This window comes from Diuraphis noxia, unplaced genomic scaffold (genome assembly GCF_037042655.1).
Source record: "Diuraphis noxia isolate RWA-SAM2 unplaced genomic scaffold, SU_Dnox_SAM2 contig0004, whole genome shotgun sequence".
NCBI lineage: Eukaryota > Metazoa > Arthropoda > Insecta > Hemiptera > Aphididae > Diuraphis > Diuraphis noxia.
Window position 1 is genome coordinate 69,151,111 of NW_028301714.1, and position 21,967 is coordinate 69,173,077.

Below are 21,967 nucleotides of genomic sequence, written 5' to 3' on the forward strand. Positions count from 1 at the left end.
AAAATTATGCTGATCAGTGATTTGGTCGACGAAATAATCATAATTTGTGCAATGCTATTGTAGAAACGTAATTAAAATCTGTGAAATGCATAATATTGGATTAATATTAGTTATTGGGTAGCGAAACAAATGTAATACGTTTAAATGGGCTTCCGCAGGAACGAAACGCAATTTCAACTATACATAATATATGTATATAACGCGAGTGGTGACGAATTATTGGTGTGCGGAATGGCGGTCGTAATTCCGGTGCACTTCCAGATTGTAGTCATTAGGTAAACTGTGGATTTCGTTTCCGGTCATTTTGCCGCGAAGACGATAAAAGAACGGCGCAATGCGAGTGGGCAATTTCAAGGCCATTAGCTTTTCGAAATCGGCGAAAAAACTTTCTTCGCATATATATTACATGCATTCCGAAACTTCGCCGGCAATTCGTGCTCGGAATATCACCAGAAAGATACGAAACGATTGTTTTCACGAAATGCTTTATAATATTAACACAACACACTATATAGTTCGCGTCAACAAACAGGACTATATATGACAATTGTATGTACCTGTGTTACATATACAATCAAAGCGCCATCCTAAAATTGATCGGGATCAGAGACAAATAAATGTCACAAAGCATCTAAATCGATTTTAACGCAATTTTATGATTAAAAAGAATGGTGACAAAGATTTGAAAACATTTTAATAAATTTGATCTACCCAGGTCATTCAGACTTTAGATACCGTGGTGTTAATGTAACTTGTGTAGTTTAAAGTTTTAGGTATTAAAATAATAATAATCTGGCAACTTTATCTCCAGTAACACTGTTAACAGTAGTAAATACTGAAAAATTATGACGAATAATTAAGTAATAACGAAAATATTGAACGTTGAAATAAATACTTGTATTCTTGTTCATCACGATGAGTTATAACTTAAGTCACCACACGACTCTTCTATAATGTGGCATCCGTTGTTCGTCTAGAAACGAATTTCTTCTAAGACATTTAAATATTTTTATCATTCAAACTTTTCACTCTGGCACTACAACAATTGTACAATAACAATTAATGCAATTAATAAATGACTGTATAATTGATATAGATAACTGAAAAAGTAGCTTGTTTTTGTAATATATAACTAAAGAAATGAAATAAAATGGAATTTCTACAATTTCCTTAAGAAATCGATTTTAGCAATATATGATTGGCCCTAATTAGTAACGACAAGTTATCCTGTAATCATATTATGTATTTTTATCAAACGCACAATAGTCCAAATCCATAAGGTATATTTTTAGGGCGCTACAGAAATTATCCTAAAACGATGCAAAACAGCCCTTCTGAATGGCTTTGCCTTCTGCAATGTACCAAATATAATGGTATTATTTTTGTTTTATCAAATATCAATAATAAATGTAAATTAAAATATGTTTTTATAATGTAAAACAATTTATATCATATCATCATATACTTTAGCTTTGATTTTCGTTCGACTGTTGCGCGTATATCAATATCACCAATGAATCTGAAGGCTTACGAATTTAATGAACAAGAGAACTCGGCTCGGTCGGTTTCTCGGGCCAAATTAAAACACTGCCCGCGATGAATCACACTGGACCGGGGGTGGTGGTTTGTGAGATAATAACAATGAGCACATTCTCTCGGCCGAGAAGAGACCCTTGAATATTTTAATACTCTAGCTGGAGATTTAATTAGTTTTTCTCCGTGTGTTGCAAAATGTTCTTTCCCCTTACAGCGCAAAACAACCGAAAAATGTATTAAGAGATAAAGACCATTATTATGCGTATCGTTTGTTTGAACGCACTTCCGCAAAACAATTCGTTCTTCCCAGCAGTATCTCATTTTTGGCGAAATCAACAATTAGTTATGACGCAAACGATGTATCACCGTGGTCAGATCATTTTAATTAGAGAGAGAAAACTATTGAAACGTTTTCTTTCTCCGTTTAAATTACGTTTTTCACTGACGTTATTGATTATATTTCTATAATTTAATTTTGAAAATCGTATAAAAGTCTTTGCAGCGAAAATCTTATATTTTGTCTATACCGGTTTTTAGGTATCCGGACAATTTCCCCCCGACTGTTTCTGGCGTAGTAGGACATTTCCCCCCCAATATATTTTCGATGCGGACATTTTCCCACCATTTTTTTTTTAAAGTTTATTATTGAATAATATAATATTATTTATTATTTAATAATAAATTTGTTTTTTAAATAAAATATTATTTTTATATTAAATAATATTATTTCCTCTTTATGTATGGAATGTTCATAATGCTACAAAGAAAAACACAGGTAGAACAAATAATATAAGTGAAGGTTTCAATAATAAATTTAAAACTTTGGTAAGAACTCATCATCCAAATATTTGGATGTTCATTGAAGCACTACAAAAGTAAATTCCAATGGCAATTAATAAATTATTACAAAAAATAAATAAATATGAAAGACGATTACAAAATAGGTGCTTAGATATAAAAAAAGAATCAGAAATTAAATGTTTTTTACAAAATGTATCATTTTTATGTCAAAATTTTTAGACTATTATACTTGTATAATTTTTTTACGTTTTTTTATATTTATGAAAAAAAAAATGTAATTTATAGTATAAATGTATAAAGTTAATTATAGTATAATTGATTATATTTATGAAAAAAAATAATATTTTACTAAAAAAATAAATAATTTCTGATTAAATAATAAATAATATTATATTATTCAATAAAAAACTTAAAAAAAATGGGGGGAAAATGTCCGCATCGAAAATATATTGGGGGGGGGGGGGAATGTCCTACTACGCCCAAAACAGTCGGGGGGAAATTGTCCGCCATTCCGGTTTTTACGTGAATCTCTGACGTATAATAGCATAAAATCAAATTACCTGCTTTATAAAATATAAATTGAATTGTATCTATTCTGTTAACTTTTAGATAATATTTTAAAAAACATCAGCTTTGGATTCTGTTTTAGAAATATATATTGATCTCTAGTACTAATAGTAATATCATACCTTCTAAAATTCTAAATCGATTTATTTATGAGATACATTATTTTTAAAGTGGTACTTTGAGGAATTATACATATACCTGTCTTTTATTTATTTAGGTTTTTTGTGATTTAAATAATGTCCCATGCGTGCATAAACATTATGCATGTATACAGTGTGCAACAAAAACAAAACTGAAAACCTTAAACGAAAAATGTATACGAGTCAAACGTATGAAAAGTATCATGAAAATTATATGAATAATAATATATACCTGTAATTTAAGATTTACTATTATGTCTGAAAATTACCAAAAAAAATATTTTTGCAAAAATTGATTAGCATTCAAGTTAATTTAGCTTTAAATTCTAATAATCAATTACATGTTTTAAATAAACTTTTTACCATAATCATTTTTTTTTTTCTAAAATGTTTACAAAAAATATTTAATACAAATTATAATTTTTAGCATAAGTATAAAAAAATAGTGCATTTATTCCATATTTGTGGGGAAATCGTTTAAAAACTATAATAATATATTATAATAACAATAATTTAATTTGTTGTGTTGTTGTGTTACATTTTGTATTCTGTATAGGTATTATATAAACATGTAGTCGACATTGGTTTATTAAAATTGTAAGATGTTTTTAATATCACTATTTATTTTATAACTGAATTAGCACACTAACTGCAATAATAATTGCCGTCTACATAAATCATTATTGCCTTTAGCGATTGTTTTATTTATAGTAGTTTACATTTTATTCTGCCAAAACAATACAAAGATTAAAATATTACAAAACAAAAAAAAAAAAAAAACATAAAATAATATTTTTTTACTAAAACACTTAGGTACCTACCCGTTTATCGTTGCCATTTATTATTTTTAAAACATGAAACCAAATTCATTGATTATAATGTAAATGTAATAATTATATAACATGTAATAGTGATTTGACTTGTGAAACTTTATTTAACTCTGTAGAGTTTTAAATCATTCCGATAAAATTTGTTTTTTATTAATCCCATAGAGTAAAATAGAATTGTATTTTTCAATCTATAATATTTTAAATCAACTATTTTTCATGATATATACCTATATTATACATCATGGAAAACATAAACTATAATAAATTGTAACTAATTTATTGTACAATTTTTCTTATACAATGAATATTAAAAAAAAAAAAATTACTTATATCATATTGTTATAAAAATTAAAACGAATTCTCTGTTATTTTAAAATCTATATTTATGACATCGGTCACGCCTAAAGCACTAGAAAATGAATATACTTTTTTGTTGAATGGTTATAAGCTTTTTAACAAACTGAAAAATGTAAATACAATGGTTTGAACGCGATCTCGATAATATTTTAATTTCAATTATTGTTTTCAAACTATATTAGTTTGCATTGACCGTTTGCTGTTTGTTGTGGGTTTGCGTATAATTAATATTGTGATGAACAACATAGAGAAAATGAAAATATAGAGATTGAATCATCTCTCGCAATTTATTGATCAACACTGAGTAAATGTTACGTAATTTGGGCCCTGGGATGTGTGTATTCAAGGTATAACTTACTATAAACTGTAAATATACAGAGTAATTCTCAAGCATGCTTCTTCGCAAATTTTTTCCTTTAATAATAAATTATTTAGATTGAGATTTTTTAATTCTTAAATACACTAAAATTTTTGATTTTTAAACATGGAGTACCTTATGATGACGACACAAATTAGCTAGCGAAACTAAGATTTTGATTAGTTCGATTTATTATAATATTCAGAAAAATGATTCACTTAATCATTCACAGTTGAAAAGAGAATTCACATTTGAAAAATAACGCTTTATTTTCACAAGAAACTTCTAGTACAAAAACAGAATTTGAAAATATGGTCTATAAATATATTTGGAAATTCCAAAAATCAGATTTTTAATAACTGCATTATTGAAGAAAAAGGAGGTGAGTAAAAGAATCACTCTGTATAAATGTATATATACCTATTTTTTAAAGAATAATATCCCTAACTGGGTTAAAATGATAACGCAAAGCAATCTTTATAAATGTTTAAAATTTTAAAAGTGTCAAAAAAATACAATTCAAATTGTACTCACACGACGGAATATAAGGGGACAAAGACGTAATATTAAAGGTACACGATCACGTCAATCCGGAAGAATAGATTTTTTATAGTAATTTACCCCTTCCTCCCACCCCTTAATGCATATTTCAGAGGTGCTGCGGGTATCGATAGATGTCCTGCATATTTTGGCCGTCGATAAGTTTTTTATTCGATAAGGTTCGTAATGAAGAATGAAATAAACGTATGTTTATGATTATTTTTCATCGATTCTCTTTCCGAACGGTAAGTCACAGCTCTTTTGTTCGATGGACTTATGCCAACTGTCGAGTGTGTCTCTATGTGTGTACTCGCGAAAGTAAATAAAAGTCGGTTATTATTGCCACTCCGGATGGTGTTGTATTATTTTTGGCCAATATCCAAAATAACGTCGCACGCTTATTCCAAACGTCGTGCTAAAGTGATCCGTTTGTTTGTGATATAAAAGAAAAAAGTCACAAAATATATTTGTACTTATATTTAAATCATGTCAATCATCGTTTTTTTATTTTTATTTTTTTGTCGGTTACAGAAAGAGTTATTATATATTATGTTTGTGTATATATTGGGCCATCATTTTATTTTTGTAAACCTCCCCTTTTTTTAAGCTTATTCTTGGCCATTTAGGCCCATCGCCGCTTCAACTATATCTCCCTCCATATGCTTCTCTGTGTTCTGCCAATTCTTCTCCGTTCATAACTCCCAACAATCTGAGGTCTGCCTTGACTCGATACTCCCATCGTTGCTTAGGCCTTCCTCTCGGTCGACTTTTTTCGATTTCCATTATGGAGGGGTTAATCACCCCATCTTTATATTATATAAATGTATGCACTCATTGTAAATGCCGAAATAATAACGTGTAATGTGTACATATAGAACGTTCATCATGACATTAAATAATATAAAGTCACTAAAAATTCACATAAATATTAGGGTTATATGGATGGATATTAATTTCAATACAGTAATACAACACAATCAATTGAGCTATTAATTATTATTATTATCTGCATTGTTTTTATCTTAATTAAATTGATTTCACGTATATTATTTATATTGTATGTATACATTTTTATGTATCTAGTTAGTAATCAGAGCTCATAATTTTTTAATACTTCAAAATATGGACATCGTTTATTTTAATCGTATTTCAATTATTTATATTTATTGTTTTCATATAATACTATAGTACTGATAGAAAATTAAATCTAAAACAAAATGTAGTAGACAAATTTTTATAAAGTTGTTAAAATAATTTCGTGAATTTGGATATTTTTTTACTGGATATGAATAAAAGAATAAATTTGATAAATTAAATGACACGTGTGTGCCCCTCGCATAATTTAGTATATGTAAAAAAAAAAAAATGTTTTATTTATTATTATTATTTTGTTGTTGTAAGTAAATAACCGTAATAAAATTGTACAAATGTAAATGTCGTGTAAGCTATTGGTTCATAAATCACAGATTAAATATAAAAATTAATTTATCATTCACAATTGGTTATCTCGAATACAGTACTTATAAATTATATGTAAATAATTATTTAACCATTATAGTAAGGCTTATGTGAGTTATGCTTAAAACAAATGGAATATTAAACAATTAGATAATAATAGATAAATAATAAAAAATAGATAGTAGATAATAGTATATATACGTATTATACATATGCATAATATATAATATATAAATGCTTAATATTTACCAAGATATAAATTACTTACTGTCTTTTGAATATCATAATAGTAAAGTAGCTTATTCATAGTAATATATTTAATATGACTAAAATAATATTTGAATTGTGAAACTTGACTAATATTAGTTGTTTACCGTACATTAATTATTTTTCCATTTTTTGAAACAAATTAAACGAAACAGTTTATTGTATAGTACAATTTAGTAGAAATTGTTTATTTTCAGATAAGTTCATTCAGTTTTGGTTTTTGCGATGAATCTAAATAATTTAAATAAATAATAGTTTTTTATTTTTTTTTTTATTAGAAAATTTACAATCTGCATTACATGACACAATAAGTAAAATAGATAACTGATATAACACTATATACATAAAAAAAATACACACGAGGCACATGATGAGGGAAATCATCCAGCGATGGTACCCTCTAGTAATTTATTTTTTGTTCATTAATTTAATAGGTCACGGCACCAATTTCTTTTAAGTCGGCGTGGTGGGTTGTCAGGAAGAGTACGTGGTGCTAGGTGAGTGACTAAAGGATTGGGATGGTGTTGCAGTTTGGAGTGAAATCTGTTATAGTATAATTTAGCTAGTTGGTCAACTGTTGGATTTCTTAAATCATTGTGTAGGGTTTCATTTGTTACATACCATGGGGCCGAGGCTATTAGCCAGAGAGTGATTGATTGGGTAGCTTGGATAGTGCGGACTTGGGAAGGTTTGGCACATCCCCAGATTTGCATACCATACGCCCAGATGGGTCTAAGTAGAGATTTGTACAATGTGGACTTAGTGTGTATTGAAAGTTTGGATTTAAGAATCGGCCTAAGTTGAACAAATGAACAAACATTTAATAGTTTAATTGAAATTGGAACATATATTTCAATCGATAATAATCAATCAATACGACGAAACTGCAGTCATATATTGAAGACCCATAGAATATCCACTAGAATGAAATCCAAGCCCAAATATTATTATCTTGAATTCAATAATTAAATCAATACTGTTCACACCATGGATGCCATAATTGTCAAATCGATCTTCAGCATACATCAGATGAATAAAAAATGTTATTACTTATTAGTTATAATTCTAGTTTTAGTATTCATATGGAAGGGAAAATTAATAGAATTGAAAACTCAATACTTATTTATAACTGCAACCAGATGGATAAAAAATCAGGAAATTTGGATATCTGGAATATTTTAACAAGAATTAGTTCAATTACAACAGCAGTTTCAAAAGTTATTTCTATACTAAAAGAATTAATAAAGTAATTGAATTAGGTTACGAAATAATGGAAATAACAAAATTCTGGTTTTATAATAAGAAGTAGAGGGATAAGAACTACCTACAATTATTTCATTTTTTAATTTATTTTAATGTTTTTATAGAAAACTAGCTGTCCCGACACGGCGTTGCCCGCGTATTAGTTTGTTTTTTGGCATTTTCGTAAGCCGTGTATAGTGTTATTACTTATTAGTTATTATGTTATCTCCAGCCATTTTGGATTATATGTGAACGTGATAAATAAACATGGTCGGCCGTATTCGCTCACGTAAGTTAGAGCATCCTGGCTGTATTCTTGCATATGACGTGGACTGCCTATGTACGATGATGGTAGAATGATAGAGTTACCAATTTCAGTGGTGTCGGCGTTGCACAAAATAGTGTCTCGCAAGTGAATGTATTCCTCCGCACGCAGCTTTTTTTGATTATTTCGTAAATATCGTAGTCGTTCGGTCTCTATCTTCACGTACATGTCGACCATGAATTGTTGGCAAAGCTCGTGACACCGTAGAATGACGTTGTCCTGACCGCGTCTAATCATCATACGATACGCATAATAAGCTTTCGAGTTAACGTTCTTGTCTGTTTCGTCTCCTGTAATAATATATTCATAAATATTAATTCAAATTAAGTAATTAAGTGTTCACAATGAATGAAGTACCTGTTACGGGATCCCGTTGTCTAATATTTATGCAATATCCGTCTTGTCCCTTCCAGAACATTAGAGGATATTGGAGAGCGTGGCATGAACGGTGTGTATCAGCAATGAACTCAATATTATTATTTCTTCTTCGAATCACGATTTCTCGTGTAGCTGTACGTTCGCCAACCATGATTCCAGTAATGTCGTCAACTACAGGTGCATTGAATCTACGAATGTGCTCTCCAGCTGGTGTTTTATCAGGATTGATGACAATTGCGTGATTGTTACTTTGTAATTTGTGCATGTGTGATTTGAATAATTTCAACAATTCATTGTGCTCATTCAATAAAGCGTCCAGATCACCGACGATGCGTCTGGCAAAAGGTGAATTAAGGTTATTGTAACTACAACGGGCATCCACGCGATTGGCAAGTGCGCTTTCGGAGTCCTCACCGCCCATAAAGTAAATTTGTAAAAATGCATGTATTTCGTTTGGCATTGGTAGCAATGAGCCCACTCTATGATAAACTTGGCCTTTGATTTTGAATGTTGAATTAAATTGTTGACCAATTGACAAATTGTTGCTCCGAACGATGTCATTTGGAAACATGAATTGAATGTTCGAATTGACTTCAGGAACAGGTAAGAATCTGGATCCGTACCGATAAGTAAACCGTTCAATGGTTCAGGTGGGTTTTAATTTCCGGTAGTTGCACTTTTCCTGACGCGCAATACATACCGGCTGGCTCACTTTTGAACTTCAGCGCATTACAATGCAGACATTCCTTGTCCATAGCACCAATCTCTACTTTCGAATGAGCGTAATATTCAATATCGGGCCCATACTCGAATGCTAGACGAAGGAATGAATTGGATGTAAATGCTCTATGTACTTGTTGGCGCTGTCGCCTTGTCGGTCATTTACTATAATGACTAGTTATGTTCTGAACAATTGTAAATTATGGATTTATTGGGTAATTACTAATAATATAAAATGAATATCTGATATATTTCAGCCTCATTCTGATATCTTCTCTCCCGAAACCATAAATATCGTGGAACGTGGAACGTGGAAGAGTCTCTAAATTTTCCTCTTCCAGTTACTCTACCAGTCAAACACTTAACTCCAAATGAAGTGATATACGTTATAAATAAATACCCTCATAATAAATCTCCTGGATTCGATCTAATTACAGCTGAAGTTGCTAAACAGACAACAATTCACTAAATGCACAAAGTTGTCGATGCCATTTCATATGCACTTGAAAAAAAATCTTATTGCATATGTGCTTTTTTAGACATTTCACAGACGTTTGATTGTGTATGGCATGATGGGTTCTTGTTCAAACTAAAAAAATTCTTACATCCAACTTATTATCTAATTATTAAATGATATCTTTCTGATCGGTACTTTAGCACTCGCTTTGGTGTTGAACTCTCCACTCTCCAGTATAGCCAAAATGTATGCAGGAGTTCCACAAGGAGGAAAACTACCTCCTATCTTTTATAATAAGTTAATCGGTGGTTCTATAAATGTCCCTTCACTGCTCGCACAAGTAAACTTTAAAGTTCCACATCATTCCACAAGCTCTCGAGCTCCTTTTAAAGTACCTTTCCATCGCACCAATTACGGTAGAAACAAACCGTGATGCGTTTGGATAACGAGGACCCCACCTTTCTTTGTTCACCTTAATTTGGTGTTGTTGACATTGTAGTATTTTTTTATAATTTTTTTATATGATGTATATAATTTTATTTGTTTCCTAATTATTATAATTTATAGATATTTATTGTACCTGTAATTTTGCTGTATTTTTTTTCTTTTTTTGGGCCATCGCCCATTGTAAATGTTAATTATGTTAAATTATTGCATTATTGTTGTGTGCTGTACTAAATAAGGAATTTTTATTCCGTAAATTAATTAATTAATAAATAATATATACGCTTCTGATCAACCCCCCACGCGATATCTACGAATGCTGATCCTATAATTGCTGCTCAACATCTACAAAATTACCTTACCCTCATATAATATAATAATAATAGTTATAATAGTTAAACAGCTTACAATATATTATGTTATATTTGTTATTTTTCTATTAATTTTATGGAAAATCATTTAACACTCGATGCAATTTCATATTTATTGATTGAATTTGTATTAGTAGGTAATAAATAATAAACTAAAAAGTATATAGAGTGCTTACCTATATATTATATTATATTTTCTTATTACAAAATGTTAAATTTAATGTGCTTTTAACAAATAAAATTTTTATTTATTTTTCCAAAGACCTTTTTAATCAACTTACAAAGGTAAAAAAAATTTTTTTGGAAAACACTTTTTTTCATTTGGACAAGTTAGAAAATAATGAAAATTGATTAAACTAAAGAATTTGTTAAATCAAAAACTTATTAAAACAATTTTAATTCGAAAAACATCATTAATATTTTATCAATGCACTGATTGAATGGTTATTTTTTTACATAATTTACATCCAATATCCATATATTCTATCAATTTTTTTTTCATTGCATTATATTTATATAATTACTAATAATAGCTTTAAAAATAATTTTTATACAATGAATGTCACTATTTAGGGTCATAGTTTTGTAGTTCGTGTTAACTTTGTTCTTTAAACATTATTTTTATCGCACTTATATCAACTGTTTAACGTGTTTTAAGTTATAGATCAATTCATATTATTAGAAACTAACTTGTTATGGCGATATTTAAATTTCAAAAGCAATAGTCGAAATGAAAAAAATATCAAATGATTTTTTTTCTACAAAATATTATTATTATTGTTTTATGAAACCGTAAGTGTTTTATTTTAATACGAATACGATGAATAGAATTTCGAATTGATATATTTTCTTGGCACGTTTACAGAATTTGAAAACCCGTTTGAACAACCCCTATACATACAATTTGAATATCATTGATTTATGCGTCTGCACGAGCTATTTGAATTTATAAGTTGGAGTGCAATCATTTCAATCGAAAATTAATAACCACAGACCACTGGAGTTTGTATAGTGTTGTTTTAAGTTCATTATAATATTTTAGTAATAGTATATAGGATAATACTACTATATGTTATGCCCAAGATTCCATAAAAGGTTTTTTCTTATCATTTATATTAAAATTCACGGTAAAGTTTATGTGTTAAACAATTATAATAAAGCTGACCTACTTGGAATGATATTATATTAATTATATTCCCACAAAATGTCGGCGTTTGGTGCCTACAGCAAATACGTGAATATTATGGAAAATGTTCTCTGTTCGAAATTCCATTTTTGCGTATGATTTCATTTCCATAAGAATTTAGTAGTGTATATAGGTCATATACTTTATTTTACAATAAATGCAAATGTTTGATTTTAATCAGGTTAGTAGTGAGCATTTTTGGCCATGAAATAGTCATGGGTGTGTTTACGATTCAGTTATTCCAATTTTTAATCTTTTATTAACATGAATTAATAGTGTTTCTATAGTGTTGTAGTTTTTAGTTATTAGATTTAGCAAAATCCACAATAACTTGTTGAGTTTTCTTGTTATTTGGTTAAACTTTTGGTTTGGGTTCTCCAAATGTTTATTCCATCCAAGTAATCGGATTTCAGCATTATTGATTCGATTTTTTTATACTTACTGTATACACACTACACAGTATGTATTGTTTGGTATTGTTTTTTTAATTTACTTTTAATACACAAATACTGTTGTGTGTGTAGCCTATGTAGTACGTTATTTTTTATAACGATTGTTTATGTATATGTATTTGATTTACGTACATGTCCGAAAAAAGCGTATTGATATTGCAGATATGATAATGTATAGTATATAATATTATAACCTTCGTTTAGGTGAGTAATATATTTGTCATAAACAACAATATCACGTATAAAAAAACCATCGTGCAGTTAATTTAGCTTTTTTGCGGAATAAATAAAAGAGATCGAGTATACATAGTATGTATAGTATGTACACATTTTTTTTTATACATATAATAACGTTATTATTGAATATTTACAATCTATATTATATGTGCAATGAGAAAATTTGAGGGTGGAATGACAGTGACGGGTCGGTGCAAAGGGAGGCTCACAGTATAGAGCTATACCTACCTTTACATGAATCTTATATTTATGTTCAATTTTTGAGAAAAGGTCTCTAGACCAATTTAGATCTAGACGCTTAGTAGGGTGGGTATATTTTATATAATTATTTATTATTATTGCGAGCGAGCGTCTGTCTAGTATGAAATAATTTAATAATTTAATAAGAACAAAATATTAGTAGGTATAAAATAGGTACTCTTATCTCGTCAAAATATAAGTCAACACGTATGTGGTATATACCTACGCATCACTACCGTTTGATACCGCAGAAGCTGAGGGCGGTGGCCAATTATTTCGCTCTTTCGCGTGCCGAATTCTAAATATATACGTGTGTATTAGTAATAAGTTATTTTATTAATAACAATAGACGATACGATTCGATCTAAAATTTAAAATTAGCGTCAAAGTGTTTATTATTATTTGATCTTCTCCGTCCGGTCAAGGCTCGACGAGTCCGATTTCGTCACCGGTAATGGTAATATTATATTCACGCGTCTTCAAAGGATTCGCGAGCATTAAAAATGTATGCCAGCCGCTTCTCTCCGCGTGAACTAAATTGCCCGATAGATTGTTTTTTTTTCTGACTATTCTCGCACGCGTAAACATCCGGGGACCGTCGAAGATCAAAAGCCGGAAGTATATTTAATATATTATTTTAGTCCCATGCACATACTTTATACTATATAATGTATATACGAATAAACGGTTCAACCGGACACGGTCGAATAAGCACGCGATGAAGATAGTAATAATACTGAGCGACTGAGGCTGTTTTAAAATATTTAAAATCGGTCCTAAAGTATTATATTAGGTAGTTAGCTAAAGCCATCCGGCTTGCTGGGTGAAATATTTAGTGGGCTATAAAATATAATAATATAAGCGCTATTATACGCTATATACAATATACGTATATATTGTGCACCGTATAACGTATATAAGTTATACATTATTATTATATATGCATGTTTGGTACTTGCTCGTGGGTGAGTAATAATATTTTAAGTTATACTAAAAACTTGAGCAGTTAAGTCGACATCGAAAGAAAGAAAAAGTTTGTAATTTGATTTTTTTTTAATTTTTAGACAAAGTTTTCCTTTGGTGCATTTTTAAATCGAGTTATGTTCATTTTTTCTTAGTTAAATTGTTGAAATAATATTTTCATAATCTAAATCAACGAACGTTTCACGCTATGGTACATTGATGGCGTCATGTATGAAAATATATAATTGAATAATAAACTAATAATACTAATATCGTATTGATGTATTATATTATTATAATATACCACACCGATATAAATACAATCTGAAAGTAGCAAAAGTATCAATACATATTATATTGCAATTTAAATTAATATATTAATGATCTACAGCAATTGCATATCAGTACTGAACGTAGAAAAACACTATAGTAGCATACAAATCCGTTTTCAACAGAATTAACTAACAAAGAAAATTTTTCATAAATTATATTTTGCAAATTTCTTAAGATGAAGGGTGGGATTATATACATATTTTAATTAGAATTGTTTTAAAAATTGTTGTGCTTATTTCTACGTGTTTAGCACTTAAATCTTCGCTTATCCGGTTTACCCATAAACCGTAATCCTAAATATTCCTTACTTTTTATTAGTGCATATTATATATTAATTTTAGCAATGTTAGAGTTACACACAATCGTCGCTGTATAATAAGATTCCGAGTTTCGCAATTTTCTGTCGTACCTCTATTCGTAATTTAATATGATATTGTAAAAAATTGTCTCGTTATTCCCCGAGGCCGATTACTTCCACTTTTACCTGCAACAGGACGACGACGATGCAATGATAATAATAATAATAATAATAATATATTTTACCCTTCCTTCGTTCAGCAGTAAGTAGCATATTATATATATAGTGTCAAAAGGCATTTTACGAAACTCAAACGGAATTCTGTCTATTCTCTTTCGCACTGTACCACATACATACATACATATACATGTATAAAGGTAGATGCGTATTATGCGCGCGTAGAATGCCAGACATCCGTGTAGTCCGTCGTCCGGTCGGCGGCTTCTCTTTTGAAACAAACATATTTTGCCCCTCCCGACCGATTTTCCGAGTAAAATAATATAATAAAGCTACGTTGTCGTCGTCGCATTTGAGTTCGATTATTGCAGTTGTCGTTGTTGTCGTTCCGTACGGATATCACGCGTATAGATGATGATAAATATATATAATAATTGAAACAAAAAGCTACGAACAGCCGTGTATTTCCCACACGTCGAGAGTTGCCGCAGTCAGATTCCGTGACGCAGCCGATGACCATAAATTGTGTTTCCCCGCCACGGCGTCATTCTCCTCGAACGCGTTCATACCACACCCTCCGCGGTATATACCTAATATTATATACCAGCTATAATACCACATGGTTAGATAACGTAGTAGTTAGCTCTATTGTTTCTCGTAAAATTTCCTACGGCCATTGTTACATTTTTCCACGCACGTTATTTGTATTTGTATTTGTATTTTTTTTTTTGTGTTGACTGTGTGTTAACACGGTATATAAAGTATAGTGTATTATAACGTAATAATAATATTGTTTAGTGGTATAGTACGAAAACGAGTTTAGGGAGGGGGGGGGGCTTGACGACTTTGTTTGTGTTTTGAGCTTTTTCAGTGCGTATACAACACCCGGTGCGTAGTTTTATCGTAACATTAAAACATTATCTTTACGCGCGCCAGTCGGTTGCTGCAGGTGGGCGAGTGTGTGACTATTGTAGCCTGTGTTTATATCTATATCGTTTATTGTACGTGAGCTAAGCATTTAGCCAAATATTTGGTATCCAAACGTATTCATAAATTATTTTTGTAAGGTAACGGTCGTATAGGTGGAAGTGAGCAGTTTTAATAGTATAATAGGGGAGATATAAAGTAGGTACTATACATTGTGATAAAACGCGATAGGTATAAAAATTAAATTAAATCTTCACCTAAACATTGTTTATTAATTATCTTTAAAATAAGTGACACTCAAAAAACAAACTGATGATATATTTTATTCATAATTCTCGAACGAATGAGTTGGCGTGGAGATCAAATATTTAACTGTTGGATTTAGATAGCAATAATATTATAATAATAATATAATATGGAATATAATATAGATTTTCGGTTTATTGTAGGTATTTGGAGCCACGTGTCGCACAGTAGTGCCGTTTTTAAGGGTAGCTTACGATGTAATGCTATACTCCAAAGCTGTTTGAAATAAACTTATATAATATAGGTCTTAGCGTTAGCGGGCTTATCACCAAAACTCGTGAATAAATAGTATAATCATGGTTTATTTTCGTCAACGCTACGTCTTTGTACACACACACACACACACGCACACATGTATATATAGTAATACGAGATTAAGATTTAATGTATTTTCGGAATATTTTAAGTTTTGATGTGTTGTAACTGTTTTGCCTTAGTCGGAGATATGATGGATACGATAGTAGTGTATGACTCATATATACATGCAGTAGTCATATATTTGTGTATAATATGCACCAGAGTCTTTATCGTATTATTATTATTATTATTGTGATATTATAAAGATGAGACTCATTCGTCCCTGTATTAATCGATTTCCGTAAGCTTCTTAAATACCTACTCATACACTCACATATATACGTAAACGTACACTCACGCAAACTATAATTCGGGAGAATTTTAATTTGAAATATATAACAAAAGACAACTCGAAATAATAATACTACTCCTCTGCTTAAGGATCGCGTGTCTTATATATATATGCGTATAGATGGGTGTATAGTAGTAAAGTATCTTTTCCGGTTTTAATTACGCCTCGAGGCCTTAAATGAGTTAAGGCCTAAATAATAATGTAATATATATTTTTTCTTTTTTTCCCCTTTTTAACCGGCCTAACGAAAGTTTTGGACGTTTTAATAAATCGGGTTTTCACCCTACTGCAGCAGCACAACCTTGGCAGACGGACGACAATGACGGATTCGCGCCGTGGTGTTTTGGTTTTCCCTTTATTTTCCCTAATGCGTACTACGCGACGACTGTAGTTCGAGTCTGTGGTAATATTTCCACCTGGTCGAACCGAAACACAGATCCTTCAAACCATAACAAATATACCCTCAGCAAAGATATCTTTTATATTTTTATTATTATTATATATTTTCGATATACCGCCGTCGTAGCTTATTATTATTTATATAAAAAAAAAAGATATTATATTATAAAATGTCGTTTTTCGAAATTAATTTTTACTGACTTATTATTACATTTATTCAATAAAAAAAACTTTTCCGGATACGTTTTGAGATTAAAAAAAAAAAAATAAACAATGTATAGCTGTTCTGCATTTAAATATTGAGAGGGTTTTTAATTTGTTTTTTAAATTATAAAACGTCCGGTGCAGAATGGCAGTTCGAGTAAATATTTATTAATAATTCTATCAGAAGCATAGAATTATGTATTCCTTCTGTTTAATTACGCATCTAAGTACATTTTCATAACTTTCAAGTGCCACGAGTATAGTATTTCGTAAACGTTTTTCAGTACTAATAAATCTGCAGTTACTTAAGTGCAGAGCTTTTAGAATTTTCAAATAACCGACGCGTATCATGTGTTTTGTACTTAATATATGTACATAATAATATATATGCAACGTATAAATTAGGTAGTTATGATCACTTAAACTCCGATGAAAGTATGAAATTTTGATGACTACTGCATAATATAATTTTATTTTAAAAATGTACGCAAAGCTTAATAGCAAAGTATTTACACTCGTAAATACTAAACATCATTATATATGTAGTAAGTGCATATATGCATGATATAGTAACAACATTTCACTTATTTAAATATTGGATATGCGTTTGATGAGTTTATATACCACCTAACTTGATTGTTTGTAAATACAGGAATCTATACTTGGGTATATCTAAAACGACTAAAAATTTAAAGATATACATATTATAGTACACTGCAGAACTGGCAATTTTTTTAAAACAAAATTATTTTTAAAGTATATTATTCCAAACCCAAACTGCTAGAAATAGTATTTTTTAAATAATAAATAATATAATTATAGGTATATTATTTATCTAGAATAAATATTTGAAAATTGATTACAAAATCATTAGATAGTTTTGGATAAACAAAAACATTATACTTAATTTAGGACGGTAATATACATTGAAATGCAATGCTTGTCATATATATTATATATTATAGTTATATTAACTATTATGCTATTAAATATCAACTAGCTACCTGTTGAAAATTTTCTTTTTGTGCACCTATATTATGTACACATACTTGTGTGTAACTTATGATATGACAGTAATCAAATAACATATAGATAATCAGAGTGTATTTAAATGGTTTAAATAATTACGTCATCACTATACCAATTATACTCAAATAATATAAAATTATTTTCAGCCTACACCTTATACTGTTTTTTTTTTTTTTTTTTTTTAATAATATAAGAAATAACATTTTGGTCCGCATAAAATATTGTTCCCTAAGAAATCATTTGAAGAACTAAGATGGAACTCCGTATCCGACAGTACAATATACTAACTAATAAAAAAAAAAAAAATTAATATCAAATTAGTTTAGAGTATGCGATTCAAATAAGTTTTCACATAGGTCATTTTTTCCTAATTTGAGTAGATCATGCTGAAATCTGCTGTCACATGAAATTTGGAACACCCTGTATATGTGAAGTGTCATACTCTTGTTTATGTATAACTTTGAAATTTACAAATTTGGATTTTTAAGGTTTTACACTATGCAATCTTACTTGAAGTTTTGGTACTGTAGACGTATGATATAATAAAAATAAGCACGCCTTTAATTTATAGTAATAATAATTGAATACAAAATACAATATAATAATTAATAATTATTATATTATAAATAGATGAGTTTTAGTTATTGTTTATCTCTCTGAAGCATGAGTGATATATTCTTACTGTGTACCTGGATATTTTAATAATACGAGTATACACATAATTTTATCATGGAATGTAACAAAAATAGTGTAATTATATATTAAAATATGGTTTTTTTCAAAACTTATCATTATATAGTCTTCCACTCCATTCCACCCACCCGGCCGCCACTTTCGACTCGGCGTGTTGCGTATGTTTCTCCAATCCACGTTCACCCACTCGTCAGGACACTAATCAAACAACACTGTCGCCTCCCGCCAACCTGTGCAGTACCGCCAGTACCCCGGAGGCGGCTTTATCTTACATGCAGTAAATGCGTACAAATAACAACGTTCGGAACCATTAATCCTTTCTTAATGCACCTGACGATGAGCATATTTATATTAAGCCAACCCCTCCGGTGTAAAGTCCCCGCGAGTTTTATGTCCACCACTCTGTCTATTTCGACCACCCTCGTCTGCAGCACTGACACTGTAATTATTTCTGTGTTTTTAAAAAGCGACGGTGTATCATACAATATATACAACATCTATACGATATATACAAGATATAATCTCTATACCTCAAAACTTTTCTCTTATTGACATTTTATATAAGTAGTAATTTTATATAAATTTGTTGGTGTTGAGTTTGAGGTATACAATTTAAAAAAAATATACAAGTCAAATTATTATCATTCCATTTCAGATTCGAACTAACCAGACTTGACTGAATAATATTATATGTAATAGAACTTACAATAGTTTATATATATATATTAAATTATTAACGAAAAAAATAAATACCTAATTAAAAAGTATAAAAAAATGAAATCATGCAATTTACGATATAAATGATTTCACTGATTTGGCACATTCAAATGATATATTATGTATAGCATATGTTATTTCCCGTCCGAAGTGTATGTAGAAAAGCTTAGGGTCACTTGTCGAATTAAAAAATGGTATATACTACGAGTGATTGGGTGATTGAAATTTCTGGACATTATACTATTCATAGTTTGTGAACAAAGTCAACATAATTTTTCATTCTCCTAAGAATGTAGTTTTAAAAGAGATAATGTCAATGAGGTTATGTGCTATTTTATTGAGTGGTCGATCCCTCAAACCATCCTGAATTCTCATACTTCACGTACATACGCTTTTGAATTCTATCAAAACTGTCTACCTTCGAAACTAATTATTTTCGAATATCACACTCGTGTATATTTTGTGTATATGTGAATATTATTTTTACTATTTTTATAATTTAAAACATAAATATTACAATTATTATGAATAGATCGGAAATGATAATAATATACAACAAAAACTGTACACATATTTTTCCAAACATACGAAACGAAGAATATTTATTTGTGTAAATAAATAGTAGGTATGTATTTAGTATGTACCTATCAAAAAAAACATTATTTTTCATTTCCTGTCCAAATATTTAATAATATCTATATAATATTATATAAATACCTAATGTTTTGCTATAAATAATTCTTCTTCGTGTTTACCAATGCTGCTGTTAATTAATGTAGTACCAATTCTGTTTATTCAACCTGCTGTAATAATAAGCCATATTATATTATATTATTTACTACATTATGCCGGATGGCTGACATCGTTAGTCTCTGTAATAAGTCTCGATAAAACGCAATGACGATGAGTCAATGCACTTACTACGTATGTACCTGTATAAATATATATATATATACTTATATATATGTTTATACAATTTTAATGCTCTAGGTATTGCACGTTCTATTTCTTGTTATTATTATTATTATTATTTATATTTGGAATACTACGCAGGGTGCTGTTATATAATGTACAATATAACAAACATATATATATATATATATATATACCACTGTTCACGCCTCTTTAAGCGCATTTCCTTTAAAAAAATTCAATTATTATTTATAAAATATTTTATGACCCAATTTCCTCCCCGCGCATGATACGCATTAAATAATATAACAAAATGCAGTGAGTGCATATATAATATTGTATTCGAATTCATAAACATTATATAATATGTATAACTAAAGTGAAATACGGTTGAGTGAGTTTTTAAATTTCTCGCGCTTGTGATGTCTTAAATTTACAAGGGAAAAAGCTGTGCTACAGCAGCAGCTGAAATCGCTCTACTTCTTGGCGCTACACAGTAGCTGAAAACATCAAAGGGTTAGGTCGTTATTTTTGGTGTTCTCGGAAAGGATCCGCTCCGTCGAGTTTTATAATAATAATTTGTCTCGACGACGTGTAAACGACATTTTTCGGATGTTTGGAATGTTCGGGGACGACGACAACGACGACGTTTATTATTATTAATATGATATATTATTGTATCGAATTTTCTCGTTCGGAAATACGTAGGTAGGCAAGGTGTACGCGTTTCCGATATTATATATTTTTCTCTAACACGTGTAAATTATTACGGTATATTATTATAATAGTAGTGTGACACATAACCACAAGAATATTGTTATTACCGTGACGGAAGACGACGACAAAATAACAAGTGCGTTATACGGAACGATGACGGCCATGTCGTCTCGCGTGTGGTAGTCGTTGTGCAGCTGTTGTTACATTGCATATGAATTATGAATATAATAATATTTAGATGATATAGTACAATGTGCACATTTTTTTTATTATTATTACTGTGATCATAATTGAGAAATACAACCGTGTATGAATGAGATTTTTTTTTAATATTATCAATGTAATATCCGGCCAACGCTATAGCTGATTCTGTTCGTTTCCGTTTTGTTTAAAAACTTATATCCACTTTGCACATAGACGGTCTGATGATACAAAAATAAAATCCAATTATATTATATTATTGCCATGCCATAATATAAATATTATAAAATATGTTAAATATAGCTATATGAGTTTATGCGCTTGTCAGAAAAACAATATTATAATATTATATATTAATTGGTTCATTAACATAATATTTTGACGTGTTTAAAATTAATATCGAGCATTACCTGCTTATAATAATATCTGGGTGATCTTAAATTGTACGTGAGCTAGTAGTAATAATATATAATATTATATTATACTAATAATATGAATTGTATGCAATCGCCTATAATTTTGATCCCCGCCATGAA

At 29.7% G+C, this 21,967-nt stretch overlaps 1 protein-coding gene and 1 pseudogene across 1 annotated transcript in view; one reads left to right on the plus strand and one right to left on the minus strand.

Moving 5' to 3' along the window:
- Window positions 1–21,967, plus strand: part of LOC107164470 (uncharacterized) — a 273,824-nt gene that overhangs the window by 83,293 nt on the left and 168,564 nt on the right. The window lies entirely within an intron of this gene.
- Window positions 8,314–10,379, minus strand: LOC149056417 (uncharacterized; annotated as a pseudogene).